Genomic DNA, 27,815 nt, shown 5'->3' with positions numbered 1-27,815 from the left:
TCACTGTAGTTCGTTGTGCACTAAACCACTGTTTAGTATGATTGTAGCATAAGGCCAGTGCCCTGTGTCAAAAAACGTGATCTGCACCCAAATGGAAATGAGTTTTGTATAATCACATGCTCCATCTTTCAAGTTGCATGAAATCTGGTTTTAGCATAATCCTGCTGACACACAATGGAAAAATATTTTTACTGACCTCTGCATAGAAAAAGCAGTACATATTAGAGTCTATTCTGCGATGCCTTCAAAAATGCGCCGAGATCAGACGGCTGTTTTTCTCCACAGTCTGGACTTTTTATTGCTGAGATAACTTGGAAAAGAAATCACTCTTGTTTTTTCCCCCCTCACATCTTGAAAGTGCAAGTTTTTTGGGGTTGGAGTTGAGCCAAAAACATGCAAGTCTCTTCTACATTGCAGAAATAAGTCCAGTATCGATTTAATGCAGTAACTAAAGGTTAAATTCATGATAAACAGTTGGAGGTCTGAATGGTTTTCTTTTAGCTTAAAAACAAAAAGGTAAGCCTCTCGTCCATTGCGTCAAGCACAATACCAGTTTTGGACTGTACATCATCCCACACCATTGATGTGTGCGCTATGATAATTGATAATTGTTGCACGCTGTAGTAAGAAAAGTAATAATATCATTCTTCATACACATCAAAGCAGGTGCTGACTTATTTGCATCTACTTTATATTATTAGTGGCTTATGCGTCCCGTAGCTTTTGCATGGTTCCCTTAATTGTTCTTCTTTTTAAACATTTCTGTGGTGATATCACTAAATCTTGTGTATTTACAAAAGTAAAAGTAAGTAATGTCCTTTTAAGTAATAGCTCACAATATATAATTGGGAAAGCACTGAAAGTTAACCACACTGGTGTATTTGTATCCTTCACCGTTACTGAAGGACATTATTGTTTGTATATTGCTCCTTTCTCTCTTTTTTCTTTTCTTTATCTTTTTAAGTTTTGGACGCGATCAAGGTACAAACAGTGAATTCATCACGATGATGTTCTGTGCTGTTCCACTACACTTTAAGAGCAACTATAAAGAAAATGTTTCTTTTAAACTTGATGCCATCAGTATTGGAATTATTCATCATGAAATAAATGTACTTTGCTTTGCTGTCCTCCCTCTTTGGTGAAAAAGAAAAACATCTATGAAAGTTACAAATTAAAGAAACAACACAGGATTGCTGCCAAATAGTTACAGTTTGCATCTGTGTCTCTCCAGACTCATTTATTAAATATAATGAAAACCACAGATTTTAGTAGCTGTGAATAAGTGTGGCCAAATGAACCAAATGTGGACGCAATCAGGATTTAGAAATGAGTGAAGTCCAGAATTTCTTCTTTTAATGTATTATATTTAAGGTGCAGCACCTGTACTCCATTAGAAAAGACTGCACTTCTGTAGAGACTAGGTACTACAGTTGGAAAGGCTTTTTTTGTGCAGCTTCCCTCTTTTGCACCTGTGCATATATGTAGAAATGCAGACAATGCCTGCTCTGTGTGTAAAGCAATGAAATGAAACATGAAGTAAAAATTTATTTTGTCGTTGGTGGGGATAGTGCAAAATCAGCACAAATTCTGATTTGGGAGAATGGGAGAAAACCAGCTAAACAGCTACGAATGTGAATGAAAACATTAAAATAAATGAGGTAATAGTCGAAAGTCGAAATACCAGCTTGATCAAGCCGCGCACACTGACAGTCCAGTCGTATTAAAACATTTTTGTTACAGAGCTGCAGAAAGTGCTGCGTCAGAAGACTTTTCTGGGTTTGTTGCCCAAGAGTTTCAGAGCCGGCGTTAAAAATGGAAAATGACACGGGGCAGCTGACATTTACTCAAAACTGCAGACCTTTGCCACAGCATGATCTCTGCCTGCCATCACACTTGATTAGTCACACGATCAACAAGCACTTGGAGTGAGAATGACAGAGACGAGCGGACAGAAAATGATCAACGCAGGCAAAACAAAGAAAATCCTGGGAGGATGTTGCAGCTAAATGCAGCAGAAGACACACGGCAAGTGTTCAGGTGAGTCTATTAAGTCTCTGTTAACACCATTAACATGTAATTGTGCTTATTGGTAAAAGTGATGTCTGTGCACGGGGAGATAATATAATAATCTGTTAGAAATACACTGCAGTAAAACAATAAAAACTGTGTGCATGTATTGCCACTTGAAAATAAATAATGGTCAGCGGAAACCAAAATCGTCAATCCTCTCAAGTGTGCCCGTTTTTTATTCCTGCAGATAGTATTTGTGAAGCCCATCACACATGATGTGTGCGCCTAAAAGGTTGGGGATCATTTGAGAATAATCTGTACAGGGAGATTTATGGTGTCACTGCTTTCCTCCCTCCCTCTTGGGTTTGTGTTACTGTTATCCCCTGAGCTGCCACCTTCAGCAACTTTTTCATGACCAAAGTCTGCCCAAAACCTGCTTTACAGAAGCTTTAACTGAGCCAGTAAATTCACTGCGTTCACTTGGAGACCTCTGAAGCAGCAGACTGAAAAGGAAATGCCTTCTGTGCTATGACTGTATGCACAAACCCAACGCACTGACTTGCACTGAGATCTACAGTACTGTAGCGCCTCATTATTTGCTAAAGCCGACCCCTAATCTAATCTTAGCCTAACCTTAAACTGAGTCTTCACCCTAAAATTCACTGATTTAAATTATGGGCTTTCCATGCGTGAGCATGTAAACAGATTTACTGTGTGTCCCAACATCACATTAAGCCCTAACACACTGAACTGTGTATTATCACAGTGCATTCAGTATATTTTTAGAAGGGTCTTTTATTTCCACTTATGAGACCACTCCGTTCACTCGGTTTCCTTCCTCACTGCCCCGTAAAATCATTATGCTTCAGCTGAATAAAGAAATCTCTCACTCTCGCTTCCCCTCTCTGCTCGAGACCTCTGAAATGATTTTCTTTTCACTGCTGTTAAACTTTTGTTAGTACTGCAGCAACCTTTGAAATTGCCCTCTTTCTGCAACACAGACATCAAGGCCACAATGTTCTTTCTGTTTTATTGTTGCATGTTTTGCCCGTGTATGCATGGCTTTTCCTACCTTCACATCAGTGGTAATATCTGGCTTTCTCCTGCCTTGAACTTAACTTTACTTCACTGCACTTTCCCAAATGATACTTGTTAGTAGCACATGGAAAGGTGCATATCAGTAGCTGTTACCTTAGTTCCAAGTGTAAACCAATCAGCACATCACTGTGAAGTTTTAATGCAAGTGCAGATTGACTTGAAGATAATTATTGATGTTCTAGGTAAAACATATCTTGTTCATTTTATGATTACAGATTTGGCTTTGTAGCAACTAGGACTACTGAAAACAAAACAAAAAATGGATAGTTGTTTTCTGCAGGCTTCCTGAAGTTCTTTCAACATTTATTTTCCATTTTCAGTCCAGTCCTTTTCATGTTTTCCTTTAAACCATTTAACACTGACCTATGAATCATTCAAGCATAAAAAAGGCATTTAACTCAAGGGATAAACCAGAGTTGTGTTTGCACATAACAGACAGCTCAGCAAAGATCCAACTTTAAATTGTATCTTTACATACTGGGCATATCTTCGCATGGTGTGCAGTATGTGCTTAAAAAATTTGAGGGAACCGGACTAGTGGAGGACAAAAGAAAACATGACAGGCCTAAAAATATCTAAAGCAGGTGAACAATGTGTGAAAGTCATGTCCTTTAGAAATAGAAAAATCCAGCAAAGACCTGACACAGGACCTGAGAGAAACATCTGACCCATTAGTTGAAGCCTGTTCACTGAAGCCTCATCAGAAATGGTCTCAGTGGAAGGGTGGCTGTCAAGAAGCCATACTTAAGGAAGTGGAAAAAGGGAGAAAAGGCTGAGGTATGCCAGATTACATAAGAAGTTGACTAAAGATCAGGTACCACAGGTCTGATGGAGTGATGAATCCAGAATTGAAATATTTGGCTCAAATTGCCTTTAATATATATACATAGAGGAGGTCATGCAAGAGGTACAACAGTGAACGTCGACAGCTATTTGTGAATTATGGTGGATGCTCTGTCATGGTTTGGTGCTTGTCAAAATATATGAAAAAATGAATGCAGCAAAGTAAGGTGAGATTTTGATCCACCATGCGTTTATTGATAAATGGCTTCATTTTTCAGCATAACTTACCATCCTTCAAGAATCACGGAGAACTATTCCTGAAGATTTCTTAAAGGAATTCAACAAATCTGCCTAACAGAGTTCAGGTTGTGTTGAAAAATAAAGGTAGTCATATCAACTATTGACTTTCAAACTAATTAGAATTGTAAACTCTGTTTTTGCCTTATATACTGCACATGTTTGGACATGTTGTGTTTTTTTAAGTCACAGAACTGTAAAATGTAAAGAAATGAGAGGTGGCTCAATCGCTCAGTAATGTAAAAATGCATCAGGGCACACTTATTGTTATTTTTCTTTTCACTTTCCGTGTTAAGCATATCCACTGATGCAGATAAAATGATAAACACATGTGGATATTTTTCCGTAATATTACTGTGTGGATGCAAACCATTTTTTATTTTGTTCAGTGAGGGATACGGCATGAAGGATTGGTTTGGTAATTGCTGTCAGATCAAGGAAAGGCAGGCTAGGCAAGCAATTAAATATTTTCATTCTGAATTAATATACTTTCACTTTCAATTAATTGGGTAATCTACAAGCTTTTGCTTGTTAGCACAAATTCTCCTCTGCATTTTATGCCCATCCATCTGTGCATTCAGTCTGAAAAACACAGAACCCTTAAAGCTTTCGATTCACAAAAATGTGAACTTTCCTCTTTGTGTAAATGCAGAAAAACCAACTCCAGATTCGTAACAAAATCTATGAGAATCCATGTGTCTGACATTGACTTCTGTCATAGTGTTAACAGCAGTGGCAGCGAGGCTGAAAAGAAAAGCAGAGACTTTGTATTCCTGTGTTCAAACAATTATAAAGTTTGGAAAAAGGAAAAAGAAAAAACTGTTTGCTCTCTACAAACACTGCTGTTCTCTGTTGCCAGTGGAAAAGGGTCTGACCAAATATCTTCAGGTTGCAGACTCATATTTCATTAATTCACTCAAAATATTTAAATCTTGGTTAAAAATATAGTTCTGAGGTTGGGGAATTGACCAAGTTATTGCTGCGCATGTAAATGTCTTTTCTGATTTCTTGCCATCACCCGATTTCTCCATGTGAAGGTGCTCATAAATTCAAGTGGGAGCTTGCACATTTTAGATGTTTTTATTATAAGTTTGTAGTATAGGTTTGTAGTATATGCCAATATACTGTGCCTATATATTGTAAATGCCCACAAAAAGATTTTCTCGTGTGATAACTATATTTACTGTTTTTGGTATTATCGAGGAAAACAGTATTACTAGATTTGTCCTCCTCCTCCGTCGCTCCCTCACATACATGAATACAAACACATATAACCCAGCACGAAACATTAACATGTAGGCGTCTGAATTTTATTACCATCTGCTACACCACTTCATGGGAATATAAAAAGTGTCAGCGACGCTCATACATATAAACATGTCCTCATCAGGTATTCCTCTGATGGAGGATTATGTGTTAACTTCCCCAGACCCTGAGGTAAATTCCACCTTTGCTGTCTCTGCTCCCAGATTTCGCCCGTATAATGTTAATTTAGTTGCTGCGTTGACATTAACTCTGGTGCTGCGGTGATTTGTCACGGGGTGGAGAGCCAGAGCTAAACTTCAAATGCCCCGATGCAGCCCTCCCTTATGTCGTATCAGTCCACTCACCAAGTTCTCCTTCTTTTGACCCACTTTTCTCAATAGTTAGTTGATGTGTTTTGAATAATGACTTTCGAGTGATGGATGCAGCTATCAGTCACACACTAACATTCAAGTAGGCCACTGCCCATATAAACCCTTCATTCATCACTTGCCTCGTGTTGCCATTTTTTTGCCAAACAGAAACCGGAAATTGGAATCCAACTCGCATATCAGTTTGTAGACGGCGAAGGGAAGTGTGTGTGTGTGTGTGTGTGTTAGGATCATTTTTACTACGGAGGGCTTGCTTTTGGTCAAATGAGGTGAAGGGCAGGCGTTTTTTCTGTGAGAAACCAGTGATCTGTATAGGAGGTGCGCTGCTGACTTGATTAGCGCTGAAGGAACTGTGATGGATGGATGTGGACAAAAAACAAGGTCTCGGGCCATGTTTCCTCAATGACACTCCACGTTGTTACAGCATGTGGACATGCTGACACGGTGGCAGGTAAAGCCACGCATAAATGACAAATACACTGTGAAGTTGAAGGGCAGAACTCTCATTACTCATTGTGTTAATTTAACAGTTTGACACTGATATCCATCAGCTGCTCGGCAATGCAATCCGCAGCACGGGCTGCAAAATTGCACTTTAGCAGGTTTTGGCTAGTAAACCAAAGTTAAATGCGAGAGTTCACCGTTTTCGTGCAATTAAATGCAAAATTATTGGTAATATAATGCAGACAGTTTTATGCCCCCGACATAATAATGCTTGATCGTTTCCAAACATTCCCTCCAAATCTCATTTGCAGCATTTTTTAAATATAGGGTTTGACACGCGGAAAGTTTTGCCAACTATACTAGTCCTACCACTGTAATTTTATCAAGTCAGAATGCAATTGTGAAATGCATAATTTCTCAGTGTTTGAGCAAATTATGGCAGCATCCCAGATGTTTTATGCCGAACAGATGGCCAGAATGGACAAAGACGCTCTAACGGATCGCCTTCTGTAACGATCAAAGGCCATTTACACCTGCTGAACCGGTGTGCAGCTGATTATTCACTACAAGCACCCTATGACGGATGGATCGCAGCAGTAAAAAATCTTTTTGGCTCTCCTTCTTTCATTCTGTCTGAGTCATCTCTGTTAAAAGCAGTAACGTCCCAGCCGCAGCGAACCGTTTGATTTATGATTTATACACTTGTTCTGCCTGTACCAGTGCAGACAACTTATGGGCCTGTTAAAAGTGTCGCCTGTCAAAGCAGGAATGAAGGCTGAACTTTAACGCCTTCGTGTGCCGAGTCTGGCCGTCTGGCACCGCGCTACGTACCCGCTTCACACTCAGCATCAAAAGCCCCCTTTGAATAAGCCCTGCTTCAGATATTCTGACGGCATCTGAAAGTTTCTCCTTAATGTCTGAATACACTTTATCACAAAAATCACAACAACAATCTTTGCTAGTTTGGACCAAGTGATCTTTACATGTCATTTTTCACAAAGCACAAAGTCTGATTGTGACCCTGTCTTCTGCATCTTGAATTATTTCACTCACTAAAAAAACACGAGTGTTTTCAGGAATGAAGGGTCTCAGTCTTGTATTGCCAAACTATTCCTGCACCGCACGACAAAGTGCAACCCTCAAACTATTTCCACATCTAAAGCACCGGAAAATTCCTTCCGCGTGAAGATCAGAGAGAGCGCGAAGTACACAGTTTGTGTGGCAGGGGCACCCCGAGTGCATAACACCTTTCATGAATGTTGAGTTTCCCCTCATTCGCATTTTCACGTCCATTAAAGAACAAATTATTTGGAAATTTTAACCTTATAGTAAAGTCTCTGTTGTAATGGACACAGAGTATGACATGTGACATTGCCAAGATATACCAATTATATTTGCACACCTTTATGAACAGGACTAACTTTAATATCTGAACAAATTTATCCAGGCAGGCTCAGTCAGATTATAAGAGTTAACAAACGTCACCCCTGGAGTGGTGCTGGAGTGTAAACGTGCATAAGCTAGAGTTTAATAATTCTCTGATCAGTTCACTAAAGCGTGTGCATGGTCAGATTATTATAAACAGGAATGCAACTTCTCTAATTATCAATGTCACTTTCAAAATACAGCAGCTATGGTAAGAATATGAGCTGACATGCTTTACATATCACTTGTGCCATCACAGTAACTCGTCATGGAAAATGTCTGAAAGAAGCTGTGGGGGAGAATAATGTCAAAGTGACCTATATCATGACGTCGCTGCTTGAACAGATTCACAAAGCCGTGAATGTAAAATGAATGGTTTGATGGATCACGCCATACGTTAGGAGTTGCGGGGTGCGGAGAGCGCAATGCTGAACATTATGAAAGCTTGACAGAAAATTTGCATCTCTCTTTTGTTAAAAAAAAATGTCTCCATCTCTGTGCAGACTCTTACATACGCGATTTCTTTCACAGTACATGCAGTCAACACTTTTAAAGGAATATTTGAGCAGTTTGGGAAATGTGCTCATTAACCTTCTCTTTGACAGATGATGATGACTGATATCACTAAGCGAATATTAATCTTTCTGCTGGAAGCCAGTTTGCTTCTTAGCATAACGACGGGAAAAGCAAGGAAACAGTCAGGCTGGCCTTGTCCAAAGCTAATAAAAAAACTCTTCACTGTTCTGGCATGCCAGAACAGTGAAGCGAATGTTTTTAAGATGCCAAGCAGCCACTGAACACTTCTGTGCAAGCAATAGTCCCAGGCATAATCCCCATTTTAAACCACATTCTTACCTGCCAGTAAGCAGAGGATTGTTATTACCTTGTATTACCATGCACAGACTCCACAGTCTGTCTCCAAGTTTTCAGTATTTGTACTAAGGCCAGCCAACCAGCTGCTGGATGCATTACCACTGTTAGTAGTGCATATTTACTCGGCAGATGCTTCACTAATTTTTAGCAAAAAATGTATAAAGGTCCTCTGAAGTCATATAGAATCCCTCATTTTGACATAATGAAAAACTTTATTGTGGAACTACCAAGGGGCAGAACTGAAAAATGAAGCCAAAAGTGGCAAATCTGCAGTCGCTCCAGGTAAAACTTGAGGCAGACTGTAAAGAGATATTGTGCCCAAAGACTTTCATATTAAAATGTCCATTTTTATAGTGTTAAAAGATCAAACACACTGCTAAAGTGCACAAGTGGTAATTTCATGGTCTTACCTCGTTTGTAGCTCTGCAAATATTTGCTCAATTATTTTAGACTACACTAATTAAAATAGACGCCTTTAAGAAAAATGCCCGTGGGGGAAGGACCATGCTGGGAATTATTTTACTGGCATGTCCTGGACTTTCTCTCTGTCATTTGTGGATGACACGTGGGTTGTTTAATGTGTAACAGTTTATTTTCCACTCGGTATTGTATAGTGGTGAGAATGAGAATCAGCACCTCCAAATCTGAGGCCATTGTCCTCAGCCAGAAAAGGGTGGAGTGCCCACTGCAGCTCAGGACGAGTTCTTGCCCCAAGTGGAAGAGTTTAAGTATCTCGGGGTCTTGTTCACAAGTGAGGGGAGGGGGGACCAGGAGATCAACAGATGGATTGGTGCTGTGGCTGCAGTGATGCAAACAATGTACCTGTCCATTGTGGTAAAGAGAGAATTGAGCACAAAAGCGAAGCTCTCAATTTACCAGCCGATCTACATCGCCACCCTCATCTATGGTCACGAGCTTTGGGTAGTGACTGAAAGAACAAGATCGATGATAAGAGCAGCGGGAATGAGCTTTCTCCAAAGGGTGACCCTAGAGATGAGGGGAGGAGTTCAGCCATCTGGGAGGGTCTCAGAGTAGAGCTGCTGCTCCTCCACATTAAAAGGAGCCAGATGAGATGGTTCGGGTATCTGCAAAAGATGCCTCCTGGGTGCCTCCTGGGTGAGGTGTTCTGGGGATGTCCGGTTGGGAGGAGGCCCCGGGGCAGACCTGGGAACGTGCTGTTGTTCCCCTGGACAAGCTGTAGGAGGTAGCCAGGGAGAGGGAGGTCTAAGCTCCTCTGAGCTTCAGCCCCAGATAAGTGGAAGAAGATGGATGAAATATGGGTATCTTACCTTTATCTGTGCTGCTATGTCTATGTGCAGCTAGCGTATGTTGCTAACTTCTGAAACTAGAGCAAGGATCCATGATACACAATTGCTGTAAAAAAAAAAGAAAAAAAGAAGAAGCTGGCCCCACATTAAAAAAATGTTAATTTAGTGTTAGTTTCATCTACTTTTTCGTACTCTTAAGTGTCTTGTTGTCATTTCGATGCAAATCTGATCCATATTTGACTGACAAAATAGATGCAAAACGATTACAACGATGTAATTTCTCTGGTATTCTAGCAAATAATTAGAGCTTTTTTTCTCGATGTCTAAAACGGCTAAGAACAAACTAATTCCTGGGACAGATGACACGGTCACAGCTGGTTAGAGACAGAATGGCATCATCCAGGCAAACATTTTTAATGAGAGACAAACCAAGATGTGGTTGAGAAGTGACTGAGTACTGTCTGTCCGCCGATGTGTACCATACAGACTCTTTTAACATCTGTGTGTGTGTGTGTGTGTGTGTGTGTGTGCGCGTGTCTGCATGTGGAAGTATCTGTGGTGATTGCCAGGCTAGTATCTCAATTTACAACAAAAACTGCAGTCGATATTTTAATTTTAGGATTCTTTTGCCTGCAGATGACCAAGAAAATCCTCCAAAATGAAGCTAAAATACATAGCAGCGGGTTATTTTGTAATTTGCATCTGCTCGTGTGTGCGATTTGGCATCCACAGGAGACACAGCTGCTGACGATATGACAAGTGTGACATTTACAAATAAATCTCTGGGGACTGTGAGAAAGCAGAGGCACATTTTCTTCCCCGACAAACTTTGATGAAAGCCAAGATGACACAATTGATCTTCTCCCGCTGCTTGTCTTGCCGTTTGTGTTGGCATCTGCTTTCTGTGTCAGTTTCCTTCTTGTCACTTCAAGTCTTAATGCGCAACCGTCAGGCAGGCGGACTGATCTTTGTCCATGTATGCATCCATCCTGCCAAAACAGCTGAGAACAAGGTCTTGATTGCTTGTGCTCTTTCCAGACCGTGTTTCACCAGATGGGTCCCTATCCATTTTAACAGAAGCTCTGTCTTTGGTCTTCCAGTTATTTTTTTCCCCGTCTATTAATAGTTTTCAGTCACATGACCTGTGCAGCACCCTGGACAGCAAAAACATGATGGTCAGTTAAATTAACTGTACCACTTTAGCCTGTCAATTTTCCAGCTGTTTCAAACCAAAAATACTTAAATTGTTTTTTAACATGGTTGAAGGGTGCTTCTAACTTTTCTTTACCTCTAAAATGTTCATTTATTGGCCATTCTTCTTCTATCCACAGACTTCTGGCATCAGTAAAATTAGCTGTAAAGTTCTGCAAGAGCCATGTTTTATACGCATCTCGTGTACAAGTCCTCCCCTTGTCCATGCATTACTTGATATAATAATGATGATAATAATAAGTGCTGAACAGCTATTTGAAGAGAAAAAAGATAAATAAATGAAAACAATACAGTTTGAAAACTGATCAAGCAAAAGGGAATAGCAGTAAGAACCAACAAAAAAATAGAATTAAGACACATAGGATATGGTGAACAAGTGGGTCTTTAAGGTAGCTTTAAAAACCTCCACAGAGCATGCCTGCCTAATATCTTGAGGGAGGTTCTTCCACAAAGATGGAGCACGAAAAGAAAAACCACGGTCCCCAACAGTTTTTTTTTCTGGCTTTAGGAACTTTTAGAAGGACCAAGTGTCCTGATATCAGAGAGCATGGGATGGAACATAGAGGTGCTAAAGGTCAGAGATATGAAGCCCCAAAACTATTTAAAGCCTTGTAGGTGAGCAGCAGGACCTTAAAAGCTACTCAAACCTGACAAGGCAACCAGTGAAGAGATGTCAGTTCTGGGGTAATGTGCTCAAATTTCCCAGGTTTGGTTAAAATGCAGGCAGCTACATTTCGTATCATCTCTAAACCTCTAAAACTTTTCTTTGGTAACCCAGTAAGAGGACACAAATGTCTTCACGCAACAATATACATTGCTGTTTGTATCTTCAGCATGGACGAATAACTAATACTCCAATTTTTAAAGGTATAGCACGGGAAATTTTTATTTGTAAAAGCAATGGTAACAAAAATAGTCTGACACTAGCTACCTACCAACTAAAATCCAAGACTGGTTAGTCTTTCTTGCAGACCAAGTGGACAGCCATTGGTGCATCCAATGTAACAACTTCCAATGTGATTTTTGGTTGAACAATCCTGGTAGAAATACTAAAGGGAAGCACTGGAAGAAAGTCCTGTCAAGTGTAAATGGCATCTATATGGATTAAGCGTAAGAGTACTGGTACAGTAAGCTTTTATAATCCAACCTCCTGTTATATAAGGAAGATTTTTTTCTACTCCTGCACATGCTTTAAACTGGGCCATTATATCCCATGAATGCAATAAACCCAGTGGGTTGTGGTTAGCCTTGTGGGTGATCAAAAAATAAAACAGCCTTCACACTGAGTGTCCCTCAGAAATCCGTGATTGAAACCAAAAGAATAACGTGCTTTCATAGCAATACTGGAATCCTTCAGGACTTTCCGGAAAGCAAAGAAACCTTTAAAGAACTTCACTTGCTGGGGAGAGTGGTTCATGTGCCTTGGAGCATGCTCTTACCCTGTAATTTCTTCAAAAAGCTTTTCTTTTCACATGTGGGGTCTTGTGGCCTATTGGCTGAGTTCACAGTAATTATGACTGCAGTAGAGAATGTCTGGAAATGACTGAAAAGATCAGATTCATCAGTTTGAGGGCTGAAAAATAAGTAAAATTATATATCAGTAGAGGCAGAGGAGCAATTTCCTCCCAGCCCACATAAGCAGTTACACAGAGAACAGAAGCATCATTGATGCACTATGTATATGTAGTGCATCAATGTGTATTTTGAGAGAGAGAGAGAGAAAGTAAAATTAAATATCTCTCACATACCCGAGTCATGCTTGCAGAAGCACTAATCAGGAATCATCAGAAAACTGCTAAAACGTTGTTTTACATTTTCAGCCTTCTCTGTATCCCAAATATGGGATTAGTTCATTATAGTTACTTTATGTAGACAGACTTCTTTCCCAACAATCTGTTAGTGCTGACAGAAACCATACTGCCATCATCCTTGCAGCAAGGACTGTACGGAAAGATGCAGTCATGTGGCCGTGTCCCCTTGCCTGCTGCCATCTGGAGACGCTGTCAAATACAGACTGACTATCTGTGATTAGAGCTGGATCTGCAGCCAAACAGTCATATTCTTAGTGCACGGGTTGGACATGATGTTTGTCCGGATGTTCAGAGTTCATGTAGTGGGGCATTCTTAACCCGATCTGTCAGTTCCACAGTCCCATGAGCTCAGTCCTTTCACCTTTCCTGCCATGCTGTCAGCTCCGGGTACACAACAAGGCAGAACAAGTTTAGAGAACAGGAGACATTCCAGGTGGCCTTCTGTGTGTGTGTGAGTCTCCTTGTTTTTTCAGGTGTTTGCTTTTTCAACCTTAAAGCCAAAGCGCACTGACATGAGGCACAACTAATCATTGCTTACTCAAAGAAGTCACCAGAGAGGGGGGCTAATTATGAACTGTGTGACTAAAATACAAAAAGGGGAAAGAGGAAATTTAATTTAGGGAAGTAGCAAAATCTTTAGCACGCTAAAAGGTCATGTATTAATACATCCAAGAAGGATGGACTTAAATCACCGTGCAGTGTCTTTCATGTCATTGGTTATATTAGACATATATTAGTATTAGCTTATGAACAGTTGTTAGTTATTTAGTTTAAGTCCTGTAATATATTCTGTTGTATATCTTGAATCATCTGTAAGTAAACTTTTGAAGTACACAACTTCAAATCAAACAAGAGATAAATGCAGACTTTCAGCTTTACTTCAAGGGGTGTTGAACAATTATTGCATTAAGTTTTTAGGAATTACAGCCATTTTTATGCACAGTCCCCCATTTTCACAGGCTCAAAATTAATTGGACAATAGACCGACAAACCATTGGCCAGATAGGACCGGTTCCCTTGTCATCCCATAGCCAGTGAAACAAATTAAAGGTCAGAAGATTATTCCGAATGTTGAACTTGCATTTGCATTTGTTTTCACTGGTATTTTCAATAAGTGTGGCCAATTCTACAAACTGGTACAATCTTAAAAAAGAAGGACTGGACTAGAGATCCCCACACCAGCAGGCCTGAAAGACCACAGAAGAAGTAAAGTGGATGATTGCAGAAGAAAAACCCTTTGCAACAAATCAACAGCACTTTGGAGGAGGTAGGCGTATCATTGGAAAACAGTCTACAGTCTCTCTGCAATCTACAATCAAGAGATGCATTCATGAATGAAAATACCTGCAAAAACTATTTTACACTGCTCTTCTCTTATTGTCTTCAACTTCCTTTTTCAGCATTTTTTACCCCTCGGCTGTAAAAGGGTGATGAGTTCTTTCGTCACCCTGCTGAGTGGGCAGGTGAGCAGGCGGGCGGGTGGTGTGGACGCCTATGTTTGTGAATTTGATCATTTGAGAACGAGGCAACGTAGGAGCTTCAAAATTACATCGTAGGTGCATCTACTAAAACTCTTAGACGGGTTCAAATCTCAGTGACCTCCACCTCAAGGTCAAAGGTCAGGTTTTGTGAAAATCTTGTGAATGAGTCATAAAAGAGGTCACCTGGCTTTTCAACTGCATACTATAGGTGTGAGGCTGAGGAGTAGCACTGGCTGTTGTCAGTATTTTTTCTCTCATCCATTAGGAATGTTACTGATATCACTTACATAGTTAATTGGTTTTAATTTCTTCCAGCAGTTTGAAAAAGCAAAATGGTTTTTAAAAGAAAGACAAACATTAAGGTGGATGTAGATTGTTGGCATCTTGTCCTACCAGCTCTATTAGTGTCAACTGAAAAGCAACATGCCACTAAAAGAAAACATGATCAACTCATAATGAATACCTACTCCCTTCTGCAGGAGTTAACACTGATAGGAATTACAGCTCAGGGGCTCTGCCTATGAGAGCGCAGTTGGGGATAATGAGGATGTCTTGTTTAGAGGGAGTGTGGATAACACAGTCGAAAGAAATAAACACTGTAGGTATCATTAGTCCTCCCCCCAAAAGAACGCACCGCCAGGGGAACAACAGCATATGAAACAAAGAAGAAAGTGGCATCTAGTCATCAGATCCTCTGAGAACTATTGAAAGAACAAAAGTCTATAAATAGGAAAAGGTGAGGGTGAAGGAGCGCTCGGCTCAGTCTCTCTCCCTGTCTCCCTGTGCGTTTAGCCCCGAGGCTCAGATGTTTGAGTCCAAATCAGGGCAAATTACGATAAGCCTGGGGCTAATTTTGTACACGCACAGTTTCCTGCGTCTTTGTGGTTTTTAAACTGTGATTCTTTTTTTTTAAATAGAATGAGAGAAATTGTGTGGTGAAAATAGGAAGGATTCAAATTCCTTTCAATAGTTGTTCATTTATTATTATCAGACAGGACTTAATTTTAGGTGGCCATCTGCCTCCCACTAATTAGTCATTTTCATTTTATCGTCTTGGAGGAAGACACCGATTGAGTCATCTCGGGTCAAAACCATCTATTTGTTCATGTTGAATGTGTCATTTCAGAGACTTCAAGAAGAAACACAGGAGAGCTTTTTGCCCCACAAACGTCTATCCACAGCTCTGTATGTGATTTCCCAAGGTTCCCTGATTTCCCTGTTCCTGAGCTGCACCGTGCCATTTGATTACAGCTTATCTAAGCTGCACAACAGAGCAAAAATCAAATTGGATTGGTTTGGTTCTTATTGTTTACGCACAGTCCACCTGCCACACAGACAAACTACAGTGTAATTTGGCACTGACATACGATCCCTCTCCAAGTTGAGTGAGCGAGCATCTGAGCTCTTGTATTTGAGCGGTTCCAACAGTAGGAAACTTTTAATATGATAAGCCTTTGTGCTCCGGGAAGAACAGTGTCTTCTCTGATCTAGTCTTTACTTTAACAGTATGGAAAATAATTAGTTTTATGAGCCTCACTTGGATTACAGAATTTCAGGCATATTACCGAGAGAAGAAAAACACAGTTAAATGGGCCGCTGAATTCATGTATTTTGGCTTTAGCGACATTTATCCATGCAGTTAGTATTGATGTGAGCTGCACAGTTTGGGAAATTTAGCTGGGGTTAATAGGGTTAAATGGCACGTGTCTTGTGCTGCTCAAAACTACAAAAAAAAAGAAAGAAATAAAAACAAAAAAATCCAAAACTTGGCCAGAAATTTTATGTAGGAACTATTTTTTTTCTACCAAACTTCATACACAAACTGTATCACTCTGCAGGAAAAGTGTGCTCTATCCGTAATGCGACACAGAATGAGAGAAACAGAATGACAGGAATCAACCATTAATTGTGATCTCTCTGAGCTGAACTGTAACATTAGTTGGCTATATGTGTATTTTGGTCGATGGGTGTAGATAGGAAAAAAGAAAATTGCTGCTACAGGAAAATGCTAACAACAACGGGGTTTATAGAATCATTACTGATTCTGGAAAGCGACACCGACATCAGCTCTGTGGCACTTCGTGCACCACGTGTGCCATCTGGTTGCATTAAATTCAGGAGAAGGCAGACACTTCTACGGCTCATATCTTCCAATTCTTAGTCAACTCGCATCAAAACTCTGAAGGTGGATGGATAGCACTACAGGCAGAAGGAAAAAACTGTGAATTTGATTTTAGGGGGAACTGTTCCTTTATGGCCCCAGTCACGAAAGCCTAAAGAGAGGTCAGCAGAGGTGGCATAAAATCCAAATATATTCTTTACCAAAGCAGAAGTGCAGATACTTTAAAAATACTCTGGTAAAAATTCAAGAACTGGATGGAAGTCTTTACTCGAGTAAAGTAAAAGCTCTGAACTGTACTGTGTACTTGTTGCGCTCTAAAAGTAGTTAAAAAACTTAAATTTTTCTGAATTGTTGGGAAAATCTTTAAAGACTATTCTTATTTAATTGTGTTTTGTTTTCGGACACATTTCTAGTTCATTTTTGTAGTTTACTGACTCCAGGAGGTCAGAGTTCAGATGTGTGATGTCATCAGTAAGCGCAGAAAAAAAACAGTGTCTGTGACGTGAGGGAGCAATATTTTGCTGATGATACGCTATTCTGCCTGTAAACTCCAAACCTGAACTGAGGAGAATAAAGTTGCAAGAAAAAGTTGAATGGAGTCATGTCTCTCTGAGGGTGCAACATACTCAGTGTAAGAAAGTAAAAACAGCTCTGGAAGACGTTTCTACCATCTGTTTTGTGTTTTTTGCAAAACTAACTGAACCTTGTGCTATTTCAATAAAATAATAAAATAATAGCAGTACATGGGAATAAAACCTTTTTAACTTTACCTCCACGCCTTAATAGAAAATAAATACTGTTAGGGATTAAAGAAATAGAAATTTCCCTCAGATGCATTAAACCAAAAGTAACAATCCTGTTTTGAGTAGAAAGTACAAATACTTGAGTAAAAATGTGTGTTTTTTGGGGGGGGGATAAAAAGTTGCCCAAAACGAAATACTTGAGTAAAGTAAAGGTACAGTAACAAAGTATTTGTACAGCAGTTCCTCCAACCAGTCAGCAAGTGGTTGCAAACAGGGCGATTGCTACCAGGCTGAAGCAGTCGCCTGTAGTTTATAAGGAACACACCAGCTACTTACTGGCTCGTAGTAAAAGTTCTAATTGCAACACAACTCAGAACTGGAGAAAATTTGCCTTCAGTATTAAAGCTGTGTCTTGCAGCTGCTGACAACTTGTTTGTGTTGCACATTTAACAAATTCATTACTGCTTGGAGAGTAGTTGGCAAGCGTTTGCAGATTAGGTTGGCATCTTCCACGCAAACTACAGGCAACCTTAGCAGTCTGCTATTAGTTGGAGCAACTGCAAGGTGATTTTCACCTTATACATCTTTACAATTTCATGTCATAGCAACCTTTTACCAACTCATCAGACATACATCTTCTTCCCTAGTGACCTGCGGTTTCCAGGGGGTTGCTAGCAGGTTTGTAGGCCTGTGTGAGTGGAGCCTAAGAACACATCTTGCAAACAGACAATAAGAATCAGGAACTGAAAGAATCACCCTTACCACTTTGAAAACTTTCTTATATTTTGTTGTCACCGAGACGCACAAAGCAAGTAGTTATTATAATTTAATGCTTTAATGTCACTTTTAGGATTCCCCTCGGCGGTAGATCACTCAGACTTCATTCTCGTCTGTGGATGTGGCTACGTGACGAGACAAGCCCACAGTCCATTTTCTGCTTATTCTGGAACTTTCTGCATCAGATGCATCAATTAGATATGAAAGCTGATGCAGAAGTTTGTATCATTTACTTGTGTTTGTATTGCAATGAGATGAGCCCTTTTGGCAAATGTGCACCATATTTTAGAGTTGACAAATAAATGTACTTAATTAATATCCTAACCACTGTCGTTGTAACATCAGGCTGGGTGCCACATTACCCCGAGAGACCCGTAACCCACTCACCATGCATTATATGCTCCCAGACCGGCACCCTTAAACAGATGAGATGTTTGTTCCAGTGAACTGGCCAGCAGCCACCACAGCTCAGTGCTGCAGTGAAGAGGGAAAATAATGACATGTCATCTGATAATGGCTGCATTGCTGACGAACTAGGCCTTTTAATGGATTTATAATTAATGCTTGTGTGTTGGCCGATGCCACTGATGGCTGCCGAGAGGCAGGATAATGTTCTGGAACTACAAAGTCGTTTTAGATCAGTGTGGATCAAGCTGGGGCCACAGAATCAGAGATAAGAGCTGCATTTTTATTCTGTGAGAGGTGCTGGGCTGGCAGTTGAAGCCCAGAGAGCTTTCTGTCCTTCTTCTATCCCCCCCCCACCCGCCTTCCTCCGCCCTTAACCAGGACATTAGAGGCCAATGACTCCACAGGCTGCTCAATACTTATCACTTTAAGGACAGAGGGTCATTATGGCTCAGGTTTTTTAGGTCAGTGATTCATACCTGAACAACACAGTCACATAATTGGTCCACGCGGCCAGTGAAATTTTTCATTCAATAAACTTCAACATCCACATTTGTTACAATAGCCGAGTCAAGATAAGGGAGTTTGTGAATTGAAGTGTAAGGTTATATTTTGGACTGCACCCCCTTCAAAACTATCTTTTTAATGAGTTGGGATGAAACGCAGAGTCAGTCAAAGGTTTTTGTGACTGTCTGGTCTCCTCTGCTACGGAGCGCTGCACAAAGAAATACTTGAGAGGATTGCTGATTCTTTGATATTTTTTTAACTGCTGTTGAGCATATTTAAATCATGGTTAATCAGAGGGTCCATACCCCTGCCAAAAAAAGAAATGTCACAAAGTTTCATTTTAATTCATCTGGGATCTGTATCTAAGTAAACACATTTACGTCAACCAGACTTTAGTACATGCAAATAGCCAAATTATAAAGATTTATTTAATAATTATTTCTATTTGTGCTTCATGAAAGGTGATCTATTAATATTCATATGGTAGCAATTAGTCAGATTTTCTTCTGGCCATGACCCTGAACCAATAGTCAGACCTGTGTGATTTATGCCAACACAGAATTATGGATATGAGGATGGATGTAGCCTTCAATTTTGAAAGAAAAGCCCAGGCATGAATGATTTTCTTAGTGTAAAATAGGTATAAATGAGATAAACAGAGCTTTGCTTTATGATATATGGGACATCTAGCTTCAAAGGACCAGGATGGCCATGGCAGAAATGCTTAATATGAGGTTTTAAAATGGTAGACCAGTGGATAACATCATTTTATTAGAGTCTGTGTTGGCAAACTTCATTTACTTAGAAAACAGATGATGCTGGAAGTGGAATTCCACAATGATCCCTGTGGCTTGCAAAGCAGGTAAAAGTCAAGTTAATGCAGTACACATGTGTCTGTGCCTTTATAATCTAATCATGTCTAATGACTGGATGCAAACCTCTTCCTGTGAAGCAATTTAAAATCCAGCACATATAATGATTGCATGGAGTTGAGTCCTGCTACACTACTGCTACTTATCTAACATTTCCCTCTTCTTCTGCTGCTGGGAGATCACCTGCTTCCATCCACTAGCATCCTACCTCTACGTCACATCAACCCTCTGCATATCCTCCTTCACTACTCCATGAACCTCCTCTGAGGTCTTTTTCTCCTCCACCTGCCTGGCAGCTCCATATTTAACATCCTTTGCCCAATATATCCACTATCCCTCCTCTGCACATGTCTAAACCATCTACAACCTTGCCTCTCTTACTTAGTCTGCAAACCACTCGCCCTGAGCAGTGCCTCCGATTTCTAATCCTGGAAGGAAGATCTCAGCACTCCTTACATCAATCAATCAATCAAAATTGATTTATATAGCACATTTTTAAAGACCGAAGTACACCAAAGTGCTTTCCAGTAAAATCATGATACAGATAAAAAATTTAAAAAAAAAATCACAATATAAAATATAAATTACAGATATAAATAAAATATAAAATAATTACATAATCTAAATGCAAAGCCAGATGTAAATTACCCTAATTCGCCTTGAATGCCAGGTTAAACAAATACGTCTTTAAACGTGATTTAAAAGGCTGAATGGAATCTGATGCGCGAATATGAAGAGGGAGAGTATTCCATAACCTGGGTGCAGCAACGGCAAAGGCACGGTCTCCTCTGGTCTTCAGCCGAGACCTAGGTTGCACTAAGAGCAGTTGGCCCGATGGTCTTAGAGCTCTCTGAGGGCTATACAGACAGAGGAGATCAGCTAGGTAGTCAGGTGCCATATTGTTTAGAATTTTATAAGTAAACAATAAAATTTTAAAATCAATTCGGTATTTAATAGGAAGCCAGTGTAAATTTGCCAGAACAGGGGTGATAGAATCGTACTTTCTAGTGCCGGTCAAGAGACGTGCTGCGGCATTTTGAACCAGCTGCAAACGCTGAAGAAGAGAAGATTGTAGGCCCAAGTAGAAAGAATTACAATAATCCAGTCTTGAAGTGATGAAAGCATGAATGAGTTTCTCCAGATCTTTGTGTGGTATGTAAGGTTTAGCCTTAGAAATTAGGCGTAGTTGGTGAAAGCTGTTTTTTACTACAGTAGAGACCTGTTTATCTAGTTTGAAGGAACTATCCATGAAAACTCCAAGATTCCTAGCAGCATCAGTGAGGTGGTTAGCAACAGCCCGAATGTGCCAGTCAGTTGTCCCAGAGACACATTTCTATCAAAAACAATAATTTCTGTCTTCTTTTCATTTAAAGTAAGAAAGTTAGGTGATAACCAGTCTTTGACATCGCTCAGACAATCAAACGGAGGATGTAGTGAAGATGAAACATCCCCAGTCAGGTGGAGGTAGATTTGAATATCATCAGCATAGCAGTGAAAAGAGACATACATACATCTTCACCTCTCCATCTGTCTCCCTCTCACTCACACACATGTATTCTGTCTTGCATCTTCTGGCTTTCTCGTCTCTCCAGAGCATACCTCCACCCCTCCAAGCTCTGACTGACCTCATCTGTCAATCCATCACCACTGCAATCAAGAATGCACTTGGAGAAAATCTCTGATGTAATCCTGCCCCCATCTGTCACTCCTACTGCACACCTCACCACTGTCTTGCTGTCGTAAAATACATGTCCTGCACCACCTTCAGGTACTTCTTTTCTCTCCTGAGTTCCTCGTGGACAGAGGAACTCTATCTTATGTTTTCTCTGGATCGACAGGGTTATCCATGAACACGCTCAAAGCAAACATCCCATCGGTAGAGCTCTTCTCAGCATGAATCCATGCTGCTGTTCACTAATCATCGCCTCTCTCTTTAAACAGGCTTCAACAACTCTTCCCTGTATCTTCATGGTGTGGATCATCAGCTTTATCACTCAGCACCTACTACAGTTCTTCACTTCACTCTTGTTCTAGAAGCTACCATTTCCGTTGTACACAAAACAGGTTGCAAATACAAATTTCCACCACATCTGAAATCTGCACAAAACCAGCTCAGATTTATACACATGCAGTCCACTGGGAAAATCACCAATTCCAACAGTTCCACTGAATTTGACTAACTGTAATCCTTTCAATGCCATAAATGCAGATGTGACCCAGCACACGTTCCGTGCAGGCAGTTTCACAAAAACCGTATCTGTAGGAAGCAGAAACATCCCGTGGAGAACAAAAGAGCTCCTTGGTGGAGGTAATAATTAATTTTGACAGGTGAGTCACTATAAAATTACAGGGAATCAAGAAAAACATGTTTTTATACATCAGTCGAACCATTCACCCGACACAAAATTTCAAACGATGGCGTAATTGCATCCCCAATTCTTAATTGAATAAGTGCACCAAGTTTACGGGCTAGTGGTGATATTTTGATTTATTTTGATTAAATTCCTGTCTTTCTGATTTCACCATCTTTTCATTTAAGTCTGTTCATTTCATGAATTTCCAAGTGACAACCACAGTCATCGTAGAACACTTTACATTTTAGGCCTTCAAGATTATTATATATATTATTATATAAGATTCAAGATTATATAATAATTGTCACCAGCACTGTTTCAGGCTCAGGACGGGCAGCTATCTGTCTCACCCAATGGGAGTTCATTTCATTTGAAGGTTTACTTAATCAGTGAGATTAAGAGGAGACACAAATCAATGCGAGGGTGTGACACATCAATTTGTATTAGAAAGTCATGGTTTTTGGTAGTCTTTGATTTTTAAAAAAAAATGAAGGTAGCTTGATCAGGATTATGTATAAACTGTGTGCGTGTGTCTTTTATACTATAATCAGGTTTTTACAGTTGTGTTTTCTACAAGTCACAAACACACTCTTTGTCTTAGCACACAAGCCCGCTCTGTGCCCGTGAATCTCAAACATCTCCTCCATCTCACATAAACTTACTTTCAGAGCTTTCGGATGCTGCGCCCTCCCTTGATGCACAGCAACACCCGGCTCCCCCTTTTTTTTATGACTGAAGGAATGACAGATGTGCAAATCTTTTCCTCTCTCATCTGTCTTCGGCACATCACGACTGAACGAGGAGTTGCCAGTGTTGACGTCGGTCAGCGAAGCTCCGTGAATACTAGAGACACGTTCGCAGCCTTTTATCATGTGTTGTTGAAACAGTAATGTCAGCAGAAACCGTGCCCCAACATCTAAGAGAATATTTGTACTTCATCTACATGACTTGCCACATTTCAGCATTTGAGACGGAGGGTTGCATCACTTAACTTCGTCAAAACAGCTCAAAGCCAGGCATCTTTTGAGTGGCATAAAGATGCTGCTGCAAAGCACAGCAGTGACACAAGCTGTGATATAAGATGAGATGCCTGCTTGATGCTCATGAGCTGAGGCTTAGGGAAAGTCTAACTCCTTTACTGGTCCTGGCCAAGTTTTAGAAAAGGCTAAGACTACACCTCTGGCTTCCCTCACCTTTAGGAGGGCGTCAGGCGTGTCTTCAGTTCATCATATCGCACTCCAACACGTTCGTGAGCATCTCCCAGTGGAGATCCTTTCTAGGACACACACTCCGTCAGAGATCAAAAAGATTGCAATCATCGGTCCTGCAGCACGCACAGAGAACACTTTGGTTACATCTTCTCCCTGGTGATGAACAAGGAGCAAAAAAACAAGCGGGGCATTATTCCAATTTTAGACCTTCACATGTTTTTCACAGAACAAGAACCTTTTATTTCTGTAGTTTATTTCATTTGAAATGCATTCATTCAGTGACCAAGTGTTTTTTTGTTTTGTTTTTTGCACTTGTATTCTTTTGAGAAGCATAAGACCGTGTATTCAAGGATAGGAGATGCTCAAACAACCATTTGCCGAAATGCACAAAGAATATGGCCCATTTAATTAGAATTTCTTTCAGTTATGTTATTTTTCATTTATTTATGTGAGCAGTTTTAAGTTATTCATATTTCAGCAGTGGAAACGGAAGGTTGAAAGAATAAAGCCTGCCTCATTTTAAAATGCCTGCTATGCTCGCAAATGCAATGCTATCAGTTAACTATAGCAGCATTAACTACTTGGTGTAATTTTACTCATTTACGGCTGCACCAGTGAATGATTTCAGTGAACGAAGCAATGGCGAGGAGAGAAACGGAGAGACAAAAACAGAAATTTATCACCCAAATCTGCTGTTCAAACTGTTTTAGCATCTTTCAGATGATTTCTTTCATTGTTTTGACTTACTCTCATTTTTTCTTGGTTCACCGTCTCTGCTCACAGCAGTGTTATTTCCAAGTGTAGCAGGCTAATGTTTTCAGCCAAAAAGCTGCAAATACAGATTGTACGCTATCTGCACAGCACGAAAACAGCAGACAGATAAAATGAGCAGACCTCAGGAGCCAAAAATAAGGTGGGAATATTGGATATCTATTCACAGGTAACAGCAGATTCTTCATAACTGTATTTTCCCTCTTTACAATCTGTTTTTTGGCCCTAAAGTGAGGGAAAAGTTAATCTAGGTATAAATATTGTTTCCCCTCTGTTTGGGTAAGAAGATGAAAAAATCACAATTTATTGTAAATCAAAAGTTCAGTGACATGTAGAATAATGGTCGCATAGTGTAATTAATTCATCTATTTTAGCTATTGTATAACACATCATAAATTCTCCCTGATGAATAATGACAAGCCTTCTATTAGAAAAGCTTAATTAATAAGTTTCTGATTGATGGAAACGATCTGTACTCCTATAAATCACGAGAAAAAATGAAACACTGTAAATTGCACATTTGACCTTTGAGGAACAGTTAAGTATTCGTGTTGGTTACAGATGCTGCACTCGTGCTTCTGCTTATATTACAGCCCTGTCGCAGTATCTTCATATCAAAACAGGTTTCTGAATTAATAAAAATAGCTTTAGAGCACAAACAGAGTGGAGCACACGCGGTAAAGTTTAATATGGAAGCTTGTTATCTGTTGTTGTTTACACTCAAAGGCTGATTCTGAAGAGTTAACTTACAGAGGATCAGTCTGGCTTGTTATCTCCCCTCAGTTTTCTGTGAGGAGAATCCAAAAAGGCCACGTGTGATAGAGGATCGGCAACCGCGGGAAACGGCAGGAAAGATTTATTGCAGTTTTGTTTTTGCTAGATGCGTAGATCACTTTAATTTGTGTAAGTGTGTGGTCAAACCCCGACAAGCTCTAAGTATAGGCTTCAGTTCAGGGAAGCGAGTTAATTTTTAAATCGGTCCGACCCAGTCGAACGGTCCTGCAAACACTATTGATTGCATGCAAAACGTGTCTTGTTTATCAGTTGTCAGAAAGTTGTGGCTGAAAATAAAAAAAGAAAAAGACATCGTATACTGATTTAGGTTAGAGCTGATCTATCGATTTCTCTCCCTTCTTCTGTCAGTGAGTGATATGGCTGCATTTTGAAGATCTTTGCAATTGATCTATTCCTCCTTCAGAAAGCAAACACCTGAATTACTTATTCATTACTCAAGTGTTTGACTGACACACAGTTTGAAGTACTGACTAATTCACTTTGCCAAAAATCTATTGGGCACAAACTGACATTTTCAGGATGAGTGGTCCGTGAGTGAGTCTTTTGAATTGAATAGAATGAATGTTCGAGGCTGAATGTTTTTCCTGCCTGTTAATTAGTTCTTATAACAGGAATGTGGGAAAGGAAGTGTGTCCTCTATCACACCGAGAGTTAATCCTTCTGAATATTAGGAGGGAGGTTCCTCGACAGGTCCCTCATGGGCTCACATGAATACCAAAGATGGACTTTTTTGAAGCTAAGAAGAATGTCTAACCTATCTAATTTCCTGTTTTTTGTGATAGCGGGTTTCTCCATTGAAAATAATTCGTGTTATAGAGCCAGGCTCCCCCTTCCCTGTATCACTCAGACACACACAAAAACACCGATACAAAGGAAAGCAAGAAACGCCAGAGTGATGCAAAAGTAATCAATTCATAAGAGAGAGGGTCTCTGCTCACTTATCCCAACTCTGAGGTACACAATTGGTAAACCACCCAATGCGTTGTTCTTTACCCTTGACTTAAAACAGACTGTGTCCTGAAGACAAACAAGGCTGGCTACTGGCACAGAATGAAAGGTATCGTTTAATCTCGGCCTCAAATACAATCTAAGTGGGTTAATTAAGGCAAAACACTGCTCCTTCCACCACAGGGAAGATGCTGTGTTGATACAGCTCAACGAGGGCACAGTCTGAGGTGCATGGTTATTGGGGTGATTTGCATAGATCTTTCCAAATTCAACATTTAATCTTAAACATATTAAATTGCGCATTATATGCACACATGTCACGTCACTTGTCTGACTGTCTTTAAGGCTCATGGGCACCACAGTATAAATAGGAGGCAACTGACTCGCAACTGGGAAAATTTGGTGGTTGAACAGTGATTGCATGTTTTCACATTCATATGATTGCAACTGTTCACCTAGAGGTTGAGCAACACCCTGAAAGGCAACCACTTATGCTCACAAGGGGACTGCACAGCTTACCTGGGGCAGGTACCAATCATGGTCTGATGTGGTAGCTGCACATCTTTTTGCAGTGGGGATTCAACTCAACTAATTACTAACCTGTTTGCATTCTGGTTATATTCCTATATAAAAGCAGGGTTGCTGAGCATCTATGAGATTTTGTTGTTGCATCTCTATTATAAAGGAATTACTATGAAGTTCTGGCTGCACTCACAATCTATGTAGTTTATATGAATTTCTATGTATGTCACTGGCAATACTTATTCACCAATTTATCACAGTTAATTACCATATTACAACTATTGTTGGTTCTATGTAAATAAAACTCAGTTGAATTGAATTATGATTACTCAAGAATCTACAACCATGTTCTTGTGTGCATTTCTCTATTAAACCGATGGTTGTAAATCTCCTGCCTGCTTTTTCTTTCACCATCCCACTGTCACATTCAGCTTGTCTTGATGCACTGCCTGGCCTTTTAACATCATTTTGTCAATATACAGGGTATGACCAAATGTGCCCTGCTGGTGTTGTCACTGTGGCAGGATAGATCACCATGGTAACCAAGGAAATAGCTGAAAAGCTGTTTGTTGTAGGTGGGGTCAAGTGGTTAACACTGCGAAGAGGTGATTTAAAATGAAACCTTGTAAAAATGTAAAACCGAACAAAAAGAAATGGAACAAAGATGTGCAATCGTGTCACAGCAACACCTGCTGTTTTATCTGCACTCAGCTGGTACGGAGGTCTGTGAACATGTAACACCAAGTGGTCCTGAGTAAGCATCAGTACAGGTGCACTTGTCATGTAAGTAAATGAAGCAAATTTAAAACTATAGTTTGTGAGTTATTGCAGTAATGGCTGACAGTCCATCAAGTAAATGTTCAGACATTTTAAGGAACGAGTGAAAATTCTGACCTGCTGTGGAGCTGACGGGGTCTCATTACAGCCACTATAATGTGAGTTACAGTGTGTACGTGAGGTTGACACTGACTCAAGCATTGAACATGTATACGGTGAAAACTGCAGTTTTCTTTTACAGTTTGCTATGATGTGTTGTTTTAATAGATAAACCACTAATGTGACTAAAAACATGCTAATATGAAACCACTCTTACAGACTAAAAAAGACCATTTGTCAGGGTCCTGAGTTTGGTGACTCAGTGTTTATGTTTTTGATCATTAATATTCTTTGTTTCGGTTAAATTTTGGAGTTTTCTAATTCTTTGGTTTTGTCTCAATGCCTCCCCTGTGTTTCACGCCCCTTGTCTAGTTTCCTGTCTAGTGTCTCCTGTGTCTTTAAAGCCAGTCGTGTCCTTGTGTTGCAGTTTGTTACTCCTGTCTCTGTGCTCCTTGTTCGCTCTGTCTTCCCCGTCAGCCGTGTCCCCTTGTCAAATCTGCGTCTCTGTGCCTATCTCCTGTTTCCTGTTTTACTTTGATAGTCTGTGTCCTATATCAATGTATCTTGATTTGCTTC

General features: G+C 40.1%; 1 long non-coding RNA gene across 1 annotated transcript; it reads left to right on the top strand.

The window, feature by feature from the left end:
- Positions 1-1,760: 1,760 nt before the first annotated feature.
- On the top strand, positions 1,761-26,602 carry LOC121815382. The gene is made up of 3 exons (XR_006055046.1): positions 1,761-2,037; positions 21,355-21,530; positions 21,704-26,602. It is a non-coding gene; the product is annotated as an uncharacterized LOC121815382 (long non-coding RNA).
- The last annotated feature ends 1,213 nt before the right edge of the window (positions 26,603-27,815 follow it).

The sequence above is a fragment of the Haplochromis burtoni genome, unplaced genomic scaffold, assembly GCF_018398535.1.
Source record: "Haplochromis burtoni strain Fernald_Lab_line unplaced genomic scaffold, NCSU_Asbu1 Contig_199, whole genome shotgun sequence".
NCBI classification, from domain to species: domain Eukaryota; kingdom Metazoa; phylum Chordata; class Actinopteri; order Cichliformes; family Cichlidae; genus Haplochromis; species Haplochromis burtoni.
This window is presented reverse-complemented; position numbering and strand designations above follow the sequence as displayed.